Consider the following 14,604-nt stretch of genomic DNA (forward strand, 5'->3'; position numbering starts at 1 on the left):
CAGGAAGATCCCCTCTAGAAAGGGAATGGCAACTCACTCCAGTATTCTTGCCTGGAGAATTCCATGGACAGAGGAGCATGGCAGGCTACCATCCATGGGGTTGCAAAGAGTCAGACACGACTAAGCAACTAACCCTTTTATGTTCATATAATTATTTGGAGTTGCTATTCAGAAATATGATGGAGATGGGAAGAAAGCTAAAACTTTCCTTCCCTGGATATCCTTCAAGCCACCTCAAATACCTCATGAGGATAAAGCAAAATAATGTGTGTAAAGTGCTTAATACAGTACCTGGAACATAGTAAGTGGAACTTTAATAAAATATAAGTATACAATTTGATCTACAAAGACTGGACTTATACAACCATAACCAGCAGTTTGGGTTAGATTTACACTGATTCTTAGTTCTCCCTCTACCACAGCATCATCTCAAGAGCTGTTAAGAGATACCTGTGCCTAGACCTCAGGCCCAGAGGCTCTGAATCAGTTGGTCTGGTCTGGATCCCTAAAATCTGTACTGTTTTAAATTTTGGCTGCACCGCACTGCATCTTAGTTCCCTGACCAGGGACTGAACCTGTGCTCCCTGCATTGGCAGCACAGACTCTTAACCACTAGACTGCCAGAGAAATCCCTAAAACCTGTATTATAAAAATCTCGCAAGCTGATTCCTAATGTGTGGCAAGGGCTGAGACCAATATTAGGGCCTGGAGATGTTACTAAGTCTAGAACTTAAGGTCAAATTATCATTACCCGGCAAGAAGGGAGGCCTGAAGACCCTTGGAATGAGTTAGGGCCTTTAAAAGTAGGGTTGAGGGGAATGGTAAATGACCACATTGATCAAACTACAAGATGGGTGGCTGTTCTCTTTTCTTTTTGCTTTTAAAGATAGAGCATTATGACAATTGAACTATAACTACAATGTTCTTACTCATGCTTTTCTTAAAGGAAACGCCACATCATAAAACACTTTGGGACTCACTGGTTAATTGAGTGAATAATTCAATATTCAGGAAACTAGAAGCAGCATGTGAAAGTGAAAGTCGCTCAGTCGTATCCGACTCTTTGCGAGTCCATGAGATTCTCCAGGCCAGAATACTGGAGTGGGTCACCTTTCCTTTCTTCAGGGGATCTTCCCAACCCAAGGACTGAACCCAGGTCTCCTGCATTGCAGGCAGATTCTTTACCAGTTGAGTCAATAGGGGAGCCCAAGAATACTGGAGTGAGTAACCTATCCTTTCTCCAGCTGATCTTCCTGGCTCAGGAACTGAACCAGGCTCTCCTGCATTGCAGGCCGATTCTTTACCAGCTGAGGTACCAGGGAAGCAGAATAAACAGAAGCAGCATAAACATCGTTTCATAAAATTTCAACTTTGAGCTCAAGATGTTGCTTGGCAAAAACATTTGAGAATATATGTATCTTGTTTATTTCTGGGTTCATAGCATCTATTCCAGTGACTTTATGCAAAGTAGTGAAAGTGTTAGTCACTCAGTCGTGTCCAACTCTTTGACCCCATGGCCTGTAGCCCGCCAGGCTCCTCTGTCCGTGGAATTTCCCAGGCAAGGATACTAGAATGGGTTGCCATTTCCTTCTCCAAAGTAGCAACAAACATCTGGAAGGAAATTAACAATACAGCCATTTTTTAATCACTCCAAAGGAAACGTAACACTTAGGTATAAATCTAACAAAATGTGTATAGGATATCTGTGCTGAAAATTTTAAAATGAAGATGCAAGAAATCAAGGATTTAAATAAATGGAGAGACACACCTTGTTCATGGATTGGAAGACTCAACATAGTAAAGATGTCAGTTCTTCCCAAATTGATCTGTAGATTTAAACGCAATTCCTGTCAAAATCCCAGCAAGATGTTTTATACCTATAGACAAGATTATTCCAAAATATATATGGAAAGGCAAAGGAACTAGAATAGCTCAATCAGTTCTGAAAAAGGATAAAGTGGAATGGATTACCCTACCTAATGTTAAGACTTAACTACTCCTACAGTAATCAAGGCAGTATATCAGTAGTTCCTCCTTGAATATGTGCCACTAGATCTATGCAACCTTGAATCTTGACTATCAAAAACATAGTTGGGTCACAGTGTGTGAAAAATAGACTCATAGATCAATGGAATCGAATAAGGATCCTAGACTAGATGAATGCAAATAGGTTCAATTGATTTTTTATGAAGACCCAAAAGTGATCCAATAGAGAAAGAAAAGCATTTCCAATAAAGGATGCTAGAATAATTAGACATCCATATATAAAACCAAAATGACCCTCAACCTAAACCTTACACCATTTACAAAAATTAACTTCAAATGATAACAGATTTAAATAAAAACAAAATTAATTTTAAAAATTCAGAAGAAATCATAGGACAAAATCTTTGATATCTAGGGCTAGAGAAAGAGTTCTTAGGACATGATGCTAAAACCTTGATTCATAAAATTTTTTGAAATTAATAAATTAGACATTATAAAAATTAAAACTTTTCCCTAGCAAGATCCATTAAGAGAGTGAAAAGATCAGGTAGAGACTGGGAGAAATTATTTATAAGATGGATTCACTTCCTGAGGCTGCCATAACAAATCATCATAAATTTGGTGGTTTAAAACAGCAGAAAAGTGTTCCCTCACAGTTCTGCAGGCCAGAACTCAAATATCAGAGAAAGGTGTCAGCCTTTCTCTGAAGGCTGTAAGCAAAGAATTCTTCCTTGCCTCTTCCTAATTTCTCATGGCTGCTGGCAAATCCTTGTCATTCCTTGGCTGCAGATGCATTGCTCTAATTCCAGCTTCCTTTGCCACGTGGTGTTCTCCTTAAATGTCTGTGCCCAAATTTTCCTCTTTTTATGAGGACATCAGCCATTGGATTAGGGTCTGTCCTCCTCCAGTATGACTTCATTTTACCTTGATTATATCTGCAAAGATCCTATTTCCAAATAAGCTCACTGTCATAGGTACTGGAGTTTGGGGGGAACACAATTAAACCCACAACTTAAATCATATATTCAACAAAAGCTCTGCATTCATTATGTAAAAAGAACTCTGAAAACTCAAGAGTAAACACACAAATCCATCCAATCATAAAATAGGTAAAAAAAATCAGCAGATATTTCACCACAGAGAAGATGTGTGGCAAATAAGCATAGGAACAAATGTTAAATATCATTAGCTACTGGGGAAATGCAAATTAGAACCACCAAGAGTTGTTACTACACACTTATTAGAACAGTTAAAAATTAGTGATAATACTTGGTGAGGATGTGGAAAAACTATATCACTCATGTACCACTGGTGGGAATATAAAATGGTACAGACACTCTGGAAAAAAGTTTGGCAATTTCTTATCATTTTAAATGTATACTTACCATATGACCCAGCAATCACACTCTTGGGGATAAAGAAATGGAAACTTATGTCCACACAAAAAGTGTTCACTATTGTTCATAGCAGTTTTACTTGCAATAGCCAAACACTGGAAATAATTCAAATACTCTTCAGTGAGTGATGGTTGCACAAACTCTGGTATATGGTGGAATACAGTAAAAAAAAAAAAAAAAGAAATAAAGAAATGAGCTATTGACGCATGCAACAATTTGAATGGATCTCGATGGCATCATGCTTAGTGAAAAAAATTATTCTCAAAAGGTTATATACCGTATGACTCCATTTATACAATACTTTAAAATGACAAAACTTCAGAGATGCAGAACAGATTAGTGGTTGCCATTGGAGAGGGATGGGGGTTAGATGCAAATGCAAAGACACAGCACCAGGGAGTTACTTTGTGGTAATGGAAACAGTTCTGTGTCTTGATTGTGGTAGTGGTTATATAAACCTATACTTGGGATAAAATTACATAGAGCTATATACACATAAGTGAATGCAGTTTTAAAAATTGTGGAAAATGAATAAAGTCTTTAGTTAACAATATTATACCAATGTCAATTTTCTGATTTTGATATTGTATTACAGTTATATAAGAATGTTGCTGTTGGGGGAAGCTGAGGGCAGTGTGTGCAGATCTTTCTACTATTTTTGCAACTTCCTGTGTGTCTATGATTTCGAAGCTCTGTTAATCGTCTGAATGCCAGGTGTGTGGATTCCATTAAATTATTTTCATCATCTTTGCAGGATCATCAGAGTTATTATAAGCTCTGTGTAGTAATAATAACAATTTATCAAGCACTTAGTATGTGTGAGCTACTGTGCTAAGCATTTTACATTCATTATCTGATTTGATTCATGCTCTAGCCAGAAGAAATAGGTAGCATCATGTCACCTACCTTTTATAGATCAGGAAACTTAAAATTGGAGTTCTGTAATTTGCCCCACATCACAGGGTTTTAAGTGGCAGAACAAAGGCTTGAATATGGATCCATCTGACTCCAAAAGTGTGTGATGAAAAACACAATGCCATAATGACTCCAAAATGAGGCATATGTCAGTTGCCTTAGTGTCTGGAACACAACCGATATCCTGTGACCTGCGGGCTTTGACTATCATCATCTTCACCATCACAGATGACCCCCAACTTACAATGGTTCAACTTTAGGAAGGTGTAAAAGCGATATGCATTCAGTAGAAATCTTACTTCAAATTTGGAGTTCAATCTTTTCCCAGATTAGGGATATGTGGCAGGAGACTCTCTGATGCTGAGCAGGGGCAGCCACCACAACTCCTCTTCAGCCACATGATCAAGAGGGTAAACAACCAATATACTTACAGCCACTCTGTACCCAACCATTCTGTTTTTCACTTTCAGGATAGTATTCAATACATTTGAAAAAAATCATTTAATTATTTTTTAGGGGGCACCACTTCGAGTAGCTTATGGGATCTTAGTTCCCCAACCGGAAATTGAACCCGCACCCTCGGCTGTGGAAGTGTAGAGTTCCAACCGCTGGATACCAGGGAATTCCCAGAATTCAGTGAATTACAGGAACTACTCCAATTTTATTATCAAAGAGGCTTTGTGTTAGATGATTTTGCCCATCTGCAGGCTAACATAAATGTTCTGAGCATGTTTAAGGTAGTAGGCTATGGCGTTCTGTAGGTTAGGTGCATTAAATGCATTTGGACTTACTGATTTTTTTAAACTGATAATGTGCTTATTGGGATGCAACGCCATTGTAAATGGAGGAAAATACGTATTTACTAATTGTGGTCTTAACTTTAATATTGAGAAACATCTGGTCCTTATGCTTAGGGCAATGCGAATAGGGCCATAAGAAAGAAGTCAGATTCTCATCTGTAAAAATCATCAAAATAACGACCTCACACGGTTATTGTGAATTTTGTGTAAAATTAAAGGTGATAATATACATGAAGAGTGCTTTGTAAACAGCAAAGCTCCTCTGATGCTAGCTGCATTCTATTTTATTCTATTACTTTACCTAGAGATTGGCAGCTAAAAAGCTTTTTGCCTCTCAGCCATGCCACAATCCACAAGCTCATCACCCTGCTCTCTCGCTGTGTGTTTCTATGGCATCAATCACCATAGTTTCTAGACTCTCTTACAGAAATATTAGGTGAAAGGCAGTTTAACGGAAGGAATCGGTGAATTCGATTCAGAGAACTCCATCCTCTCCAGCTTGAAGCAGAGTTTAGCTGAGCAGCAGGTCACATATCCACTGTTTCTCCATTCATTGCTTCCAGATTCCTTTTGCAAAGCTTAAAGGGATGAACTTAGAGTTTTAAAAATTATTATTTTATTGAATTATAATTGGTGTACAACATTATCTAGGTTAGAGGTGTACACTATAGTGACTCACAATTTTTAACTGTTATACTCCATTTATAGTTAATATAAAATATTGGCTATATTCCTTGTGTTGTAAAATCTATCCTTGTAGCTTATATTATACCTTAAACTAATGCAAGCATGCATGCTAAGTCACTTCAGTCATGTCTGACTCTTTGTGTTCCTACGGACCATAGCCCACCAGGCTCCTCTGTCCATGGGATTCTCCAGGCAAGAATACTGCAGTGGGTTGCCATGCCCTCCTCCAGGGGATCTTCCCAACCCAGGGATTGAACACAGGTGTCTTTATGTCTTCTGCATTGGCAGGCGGGTTCTTTACCACTAGCACCATCTGGGAAACCTAATGGTTTATACCAAATAGTTATTTTTGAGGGTTTCAATAACTGATAGGTTTCCCCAAAATCATCTTTCCTCCTAGTATAGAATTTCACAGTTGTCCCTCTACATCAGGGGGTGTTTCACTATGACCAGTGAGTCGAATATGGCCTCCCATTCGTTTTTGTATGGTCCTTGAGCTAAGTGTTTTTGTCTTTACTTTTTTTAGGACTTCCCTGGTGGCTCAGACTGTAAAGCGTCAGCCTACAATGCGGGAGACCCGGGTTCAATCCCTGGGTCAGGAAGATCCTCTGGAGAAGGAAATGGCAACCCACTCCAGTACTCTTGCCTAGAGAATCCCACAGATGGAGGAGCCTGGTAGGCTATAGCCCATGGTGTCACAAGGAGTCGGACACGACTGAGCGACTTCACTCACTCACTTTACTTTTTTTATAGCTTGAATAAAAAGTAAAACATAATAGAATATTTCATAACATAAAAATTACATGAAATTCACACTTCAGTATCCATAAATAGACTTTCATTGGAACGTAGATACTCTCATGGTTCAGACAGAATTGAATAGTTGTAAACTGAAAATATTTCCTAGCTGGCCCTTCACAAATGAAGCTTACTGACCCCTGCTCTACATGATAAGAGTATCAATCATCTTTTCTTCGAAACAGAAGCAGACTCACAGACATAGGCAACAGACTTGTGGTTGCCAAGGGGCGGGTGGTGATGGAGGAGGCATAGATCGGGAGTTTGGGATTAGCAGATGCAAGCTATCACATGTACGACAGATAAACAACAAGGTCCTACTGTAGAGCACAGGGAACTATATTCAATATCCTGCGACGAATCATAATGGAGAGGAATATGAAAAAGAATGTATAACTAAATCACTTTGCTACACAGCAGAAATTAACACAGCATTGTGAAACAACTATACTTCAATAAAATAAATTCTAAAAAGAAGAACATTGATGATTCGTATTTCCAACCAAATCTATCTCCCACACTGTATCACAAGCCTTTTATAGGGAAAGACCCATTTTTTTTTTCTCTTTGTATCCCACAAGTTGCCTGGCGCCAGTGTTTTACTCATAATAGACGATTGATGAGTGTTTTTTTAAACAACAGAACTGGATCAGATTTCCATAGCATCTGGGTTTCTGAAGTGTCACCAGGCAGAATTCTTTATACTCAAGCCATTCCATTTCAGTGCCTGAGGTCAGTTGTAGAGATGCTACAGGTAAAATAATATTACAATCAATAGCAGGAAGAGTCGAGAATTATCGTTCTGTTTCAGTGTCTGTTGTTTTTTACTCTTGGAGAGGAGTTTATCAATATAGACGTTCTCAGAAAACCCCAAAACCATAAAAAAGATGGATACATTAGACTACACAATAATAAAGAATGTATGTATGGCAAAACCACGTAAACGAAGTTAAGAGATAAATGAACTGAGGAGAAGAATTAATATCAGATAAAGAACAAAGTTCCCCAAATGAATAGCTTTCACAAATCAATAGGAAAAAAGACCAACAAGCCTTAGAAAAATAGAGGAAGATGAGCACAGAGTTCACAGAAGAGCAAATAAAAATAGCTATTGACATATGAAAAGATGCTCAAAGGGGTCCTAAGAGCAACCCTGGGTCATGGCTAGTTCTTGCCCTTGGGAGGCAGTGGAACCTGTGAGAAGTCCAGCACGAATCCACCCTCGCCCATCATCATCGCTCAGGGCACTGGCATTTCATTCAGCAGTCCTTACCACGCACCTGCTACAAACCAGACTGTGCACAGTACTTAAGTGCTTATCTTTTTTTTTTCTAAATTGAAGTAGCATTCATACCCAGCACCTATCAAAATTAAGAATATTTTCATTGCCCTGGAAAAATATCTTATACTTCTTTCCAGTCTATCTCTGCCCCAGACCTTTATTTTGATTTCTATCATCATGGATTAGTTTCACCTCTTGGAGAACTTCATATAAATGGAATCATATAGAAAAAAAGAAGATGCTCAGCTTCAGTAATAATAAGAGAAATGCAAATGTAAACACCATGATATAATTTTTGCTGCCTGTAACACTGACAAAGCTTAATGACACAGTTCATTCTTGAAAGTGTGGGGAAGTAAGCGCTCTCATGCATTGCTGATAGAAGCATACATTTTCTCTGTATAAAAATACTCATGCCTTAAAAAACAGAAAATAAAATGTATATACCTTTTGACCAAACCGTTTCACTTCTAGGAATTTATTCTGCAGATATACTCATACATGTGTTAAATGATTTACACACAAGGTTAGTCATTACAGCATGTTAAAAATAAAAGCACCATATTAGAAACAAGCAAAATACAAATCAATAGGTGACTGGGTAAGTAAATGATATTACACCTATAAATAGAATACTCTGCAGTCATAAAAAGAATAAGAAAGGACTTTACATAAATGAAAATGATAAAATTGTCAATGTATGTATACCCTGTTGTAAATTTTGAATTTATAGCATGTAATGCATTACTTATACAAAGGAAAATTTAATTTTTTAAAATGTATCCATTTCTCGTTTCTTGACGGTGGATATTCGGGGTTTTGTTTCATTGTTATTCCTTAGACATATGCTAGACATTTCTATCTGTTCAGTAGTTAATAAAATTTATCAAAAATGAATGTTTATTTTGAAGGGTAAGGATTTGTCAATTTAGGGAAGACTTTTTAGGCCATTGGTCATGAATGGGAAAATTTGAGTCTGGGACTTTGTAATGAAAATCAAGGTTTGTGGAAATAAAAACACATTTTCATTTAGTCACAGGCACTGATGGTGATGACTATAGGCAAAACTTCTCACTTATAGTGAATCATTAATTTTGACAATAGAAGTGTAAATAGGAACATAAATAGAATTTCCGATTATTCTCCAATGCCAAATACGTCAGATAGGATTTAGTCATGACATATTTATAATGAGGGGTATTTCTTCCTTATTTTCTGTGCCCTGTTCTGTGCAGTCTAGTATTGATCATGAGACAATGAAGGACTCTGTCTTTCTTCAGGTCTGTTTTGGTTTGTTATCCTTCCAGACAAATGTCAAACAAATTGGGATTTTTTTAAATGGTTACTTCATAAACTAATCAAATGAGAAAAATTCTTTCTTCTCTGAGTGTATTGTTTCTAGGGATGAGATTTGATTGAAAGTTCATCCATATGCATATAAAATTACGTGTTATAATAGCAATTAATTTTGCTTATACTAACTACTGGGTATGAACGTCCTCAAAGTCCCATGTAAATCTTTAGTACCCAAATAACATACTATATGATTTTAAAACTCCGGAAGTAGTCAAGTCAATGCTTTCCAATGACACTAACAATATCACTCTCTAGTTCAAGTGTTACTGCTTATTGGCTGTTCTGTCTCCCCCACTGGCTTGGGAGCACTGTAAAGGCTGGAATCATCTATCTTTTCATCTTTTTAGCTTCCTTCTGTAGATTCTCATAATCATTGTCATAGAATAGATGTTCAATAGGTTGTCAAATGAATGAATAAGTCCCCTCTCCCTATTGTTATTGGCCACATTTAAAAAAGCTAGAGTAGAGACTTTGTTGTGCAAGTTTTGGAGTCGAAGTAACAGGAAGAGGATGAACAGGAGTCCCCAGTCATGCTTTACTATCCCTCTGAGCCCCTGACCAACCATGCTCTAAGTCATATAGTGACAACTACTGGCTCTCAAAAAGAATCAAGCATAAGAACCCCAAAGAATAGAAACCCCAACTTTGAATCACTGTACTCGTGTTGTTGTTGTTTACTCACTAAATCATGTCTGACTGTGACCCCAAGGACTGCAGCACGCTAGGCTTCCCCATCCTCCACTATCTCCCAGAGTTTGCTCAAGTTCACTCGTGGCCCCCATACTAATTTGTACCTTGTTAATTTTATTTTGATCTTTGCTAGTTGGTTCACTTACCAACATGGATAAAACAGGTCCAGACAACATCCAATAGAAAAGCTTAGAATTCAAATGAATTTGCTCATGGTTTAAACCTCTGTTCATTTGTTTAATGAAAATTAAATGCTTAAATTTTATATGAGTACATGCTTGTAACAGATTCATCACTTTTATCCATTTCGGTCTCTAAATCTCTTGCTACTCTAGAAACCAGGAGCTGGCTAACTACGGCCCAAGACCAGTCACTTGTTTTTGCAAATAATGTTTTATGAGAACACAGAGACACCTGTTTATTTGTCTCTGGCTGCTTTCGCAGCAAAGTTGAGTAGTTATGGCAGAGACTGTGTGGCATTCAAGCCCAAAATATTTACTATTTGGTCCTTTACAGAAAACTTCTCTGACTCCTGCTATTTCTGCATGATCATATGACAAAAGATCTAAAGGAGGGTACATTGCTTCAACATATACCTAATATTTAACCAAACTTGAATATGTGCCAGACACTAGGAATTAAAAGATGATGAAGACCCTGAATAATGTTTGTACAAGACACACTTTCAGCACCAAGAAAAGTACATATTCTCATTCCAGATGACAAGGTAAACAATGTCGCATTTGCAATCTAAATGTTACAGTGAAAAGCCACCAGACAGGATGAAGCTCTGAGGCAGGATAATCTGCTTTGCCTTTCACAGAAGCAATTATATACTTTCTAGAAACCTGGAGAAATTCATTCCAGCAGAGAAATACCTAACTGAACCAACCAATGTGTTAGGAAACTCCTTGGATTGAAAGTAGAAAGACTTCTAGCTCTACTGGGGAGCTAGGGGAAGCCTTACAAATAGCTGTGAAAAGAAGAGAAGTGAAAAGAAAAGGAGAAAAGGAAAGATATAAGCATCTGAAGGCAGAGATCCAAAGAATAGCAAGGAGAAATAGGAAAGCCTTCCTCAGAGATCAATGCAAAGAAATAGAGGAAAACAACAGAATGGGAAAGACTAGAGATCGCTTCAAGAAAATGAGAGATACCAAGGGAACATTTCATGCAAAGATGGGCTCGATGAAGGACAGAAATGGTATGGACCTAATAGAAGGAACCAGAAGATATTAAGAAGAGGTGTCAAGAATACACAGAAGAACTGTACAAAAAAGATCTTCAAGACTAAGATAATCACAATGATGTGATCACTGACCTAGAGCCAGACATCCTGGAATGTGAAGTCAAGTGGGCTTTAGAAAGCATCACTACGAACAGAGCTAGTGGAGGTGATGGAATTCCAGCTGAGCTATTTCAAATCCTGAAAGATGATGCTGTGAAAGTGCTGCACTCAGTATGCCAGCAAATTTGGAAAACTCAGCAGTGGTCATAGGACTGGAAAAGGTCAGTTTTCATTCCAATCCCAAAGATAGGCAATGCCAAAGAATGCTCAAACTATGTCACAATTGCACTCATCTCACATGCTAGTAAAGTAATGGTCAAAATTCTCCAAGCCAGGCTTCAGCCATACATGAACCGTGAATTTCCAGATGTTCAAGCTGATTTTAGAAAAGGCAGAGGAACCAGAGATCAAATTGCCAACATCCGCTGGATCATCGAAAAAACAAGAGAGTTCCAGAAAAATATCTATTTCTGCTTTATTGACTGTGCCAAAGCCTTTGACTGTGTGGATCACAATAAACTGTGGAAAATTCTGAAAGAGATGGGAATACCAGACCACCTGATCTGCCTTTTGAGAAACCCATATGCAGGTCAGGAAGCAACAGTTAGAACTGGACATGGAACAACAGACTGGTTCCAAATAGGAAAAGGAGTATGTCAAGGCTGTATATTGTCACCCTGCTCATTTAACTTATATGCAGAGTACATCATGAGAAACGGTGGGCTGGAGGAAGCACAAGCTGGAATCAAGATTGCTGGGAGAAATATCAATAACCTCAGATATGCAGATGACACCATCCTTATAGCAGAAAGTGAAGAGGAACTAAAAAGCCTCTTGATGAAGGTGAAAGAGGAGAGTGAAAAAGCTGGCTTAAAGCTCAACATTCAGAAAATGAAGATCATGGCATCTGGCCCCATCACTTCATGGGAAATAGATGGGGAAACAGTGGAAACAGTGTCAGACTTTATTTTGGGGGGCTCCAAAATCACTGCAGATGGTGATTGCAGCCATGAAATTAAAAGATGCTTACTCCTTGGAAGGAAAGTTATGACCAACCTAGACAGCATATTGAAAAGCAGAGACATTACTTTGCCAACAAAGGTCCGTCTAGTCAAGGCTATGGTTTTTCCCGTGGTCATGTATGGATGTGAGAGTTGGACTGTGAAGAAAGCTGAGCGCCAATGAATTGATGCTTTTGAACTGTGGTGTTGGAGAAGACTCTTGAGAGTCCTTGGACTGCAAGGAGATCCAACCAGTCCATCCTAAAGGAAATCAGTCCTGGGTGTTCTTTGGAAGGACTGATGCTAAAGCTGAAACTCCAATACTTTGGCCACCTCATGCGAAGAGTTGACTCATTGGAAAAGACTCTGATGCTAGGAGGGATTGGGGGCAGGAGGAGAAGGGGACAACTGAGAATGAGATGGCTGGATGGCATCACCAACTCGATGGGCGTGAGTTTGAGTGGACTCCAGGAGATGGTGATGGACAGGGAGGCCTGGAGTGCTGCAATTCCTGGGGTCACAAAGAGTCAGACACGACTGAGGAACTGAACTGAATTGAACTGAACTGAAACCCGCACTACAGGCTGTTCACCCTGCTAACCTAGAAAAAAAGAAAAGAAAGTGAAGAAAAACAACAATGGATAAATACAAACTATTACATGAAAATGCCTGAAGATATCAATAATGTTTCTCCAAACTTTCTCCCACCCCAAATAGAATTGAAAAACCCAGGAAAATAACTATATTTCAGGTGAAAATAAGGCCATCTTTACTTCCTCTCAATCACCCGTATTTTCCTTTTTTCTTTTCCACGCACCACTCACTGGTGCCACGCTGGTGTGATATTTGTCCTTATGTAAATTTAGAATGTTGAAGTTTCAAACCTCAGTTTCCTAAAATATCAAATGATTTGCAATCTTATTCTGTCTCTCAGGGTGATCTTTGGTGCAAGAACTCCCCAGCCCCCATCCCCCATCCCAGCATCTAGCTAGGCTGCGTAGGAAACTAGTCATCAGCTCACAGCCCCATGCTGTTAGATGAATTCCTATCTGATCACATTGCTCCCTGGCCCTACTTTTGAGTATAGGGAAATTTGGCCTGGGAGAGGGGAATTAACCAGAACAAAGGTGGTTGGATTTGGATTCCCAGGGCTGGAGGCTAAGACAGGGAATTCCCCGAAGCTTCCAAGAGTAGGAAGAGGCAGAAGCACCAGTGCAACTCGTGAGAACTGAGACTCAAGCTAGGGAAACTAGCAGAGTCACTATACTCACTATACTGCCATCAGCAGCAGTGGGGTGGAAAATGGGACACAGGGATGAGAGCAGAATGAAAAGAAGGTTGGGAGCAGGTTGAGAAGGCCCAGGAGTGCTGAGTGGTCATTCTGAGTGCTCCCACTTCCTTTCCAGGCTCCTCTGTCACCATCCTCCCCGCACCTAACAATATGAATCCCAGAAAGTTCTTCCATACCTCTGAGATTTCTCAGAGGTTGTTCCCTCAGCCTGGAATACCTTTCTTGTACACCTTGGCTCACAGAAATCAATTCATCTTTCAAGGATCTACTTAAAAGTCACCTCCTCCATGAAGCCTTCCTCATCCTCCTCAAGTTAAAATTAGTCGCTGCGTCCTCTATGCTCTCAAGTTTACTTGTACCCTTCATAGCACATAAATCCTGTGTTATATTGTAGTTATTTGTGAACATGTCTGCATTGCTCACTAATGTGTAGGCTCTATGAGAGCAGTTTTATTTCTTTCTTATACCTAGTTTCTTGAGGACAGGGAATTTTTAATCTTTGTCCTGTTTATCTTTGTGTCCTCAGGGCCTGGAAAAGGAGCTGGCACGAGTGTTTATCGAATGAATGAATGACTGATGAATGAGGAGTTAATGAATGAATACCAAAGACAAACCACAGCATATAAAATACTAAAACAGCTGGCAAGGCAAAAAAAAAGACGCCCTATTTTATCTATACGCCATCTTTTTCCCAAAAGGACTTGACATGGCTTGAAAGTCACATATATTTACATTAGGACAAATATAAAGTTAGAACATTGCTGAAGAGAACAGAAAGTGAGCAACTTTTGTGGTAGCAACTAGTCTCTTGGTTTAAAGCAGTAAGAAATAAAAATCCATCTTCAAAAATCCCATTTTCTGCTTTTTCACTCTTGACAGAAGCACACAACTTTCAGCAAAACAGTAACCCTCTTAGAAGAGCTCAAAGACATGGGATACTAACACACACGTCCTTTCTCATTAAATTTTTGTTATTCTTTTCTCAGCACTAACCGGTGAAGTACATAGGTGAGAAAACAAATGTCAAGGAGAGACAAAGAAGAAAAGTGTCAAAAAAAAAAAAAAACAAAACCCAAAAACCAAAACAAAACAAACAAACAAACAAAACACACAAAG

Source organism: Bos grunniens, chromosome X (assembly GCF_055505025.1).
Source record: "Bos grunniens cultivar Pamir isolate PY7600 chromosome X, Bosgru_T2T1.0, whole genome shotgun sequence".
Lineage (NCBI taxonomy): Eukaryota > Metazoa > Chordata > Mammalia > Artiodactyla > Bovidae > Bos > Bos grunniens.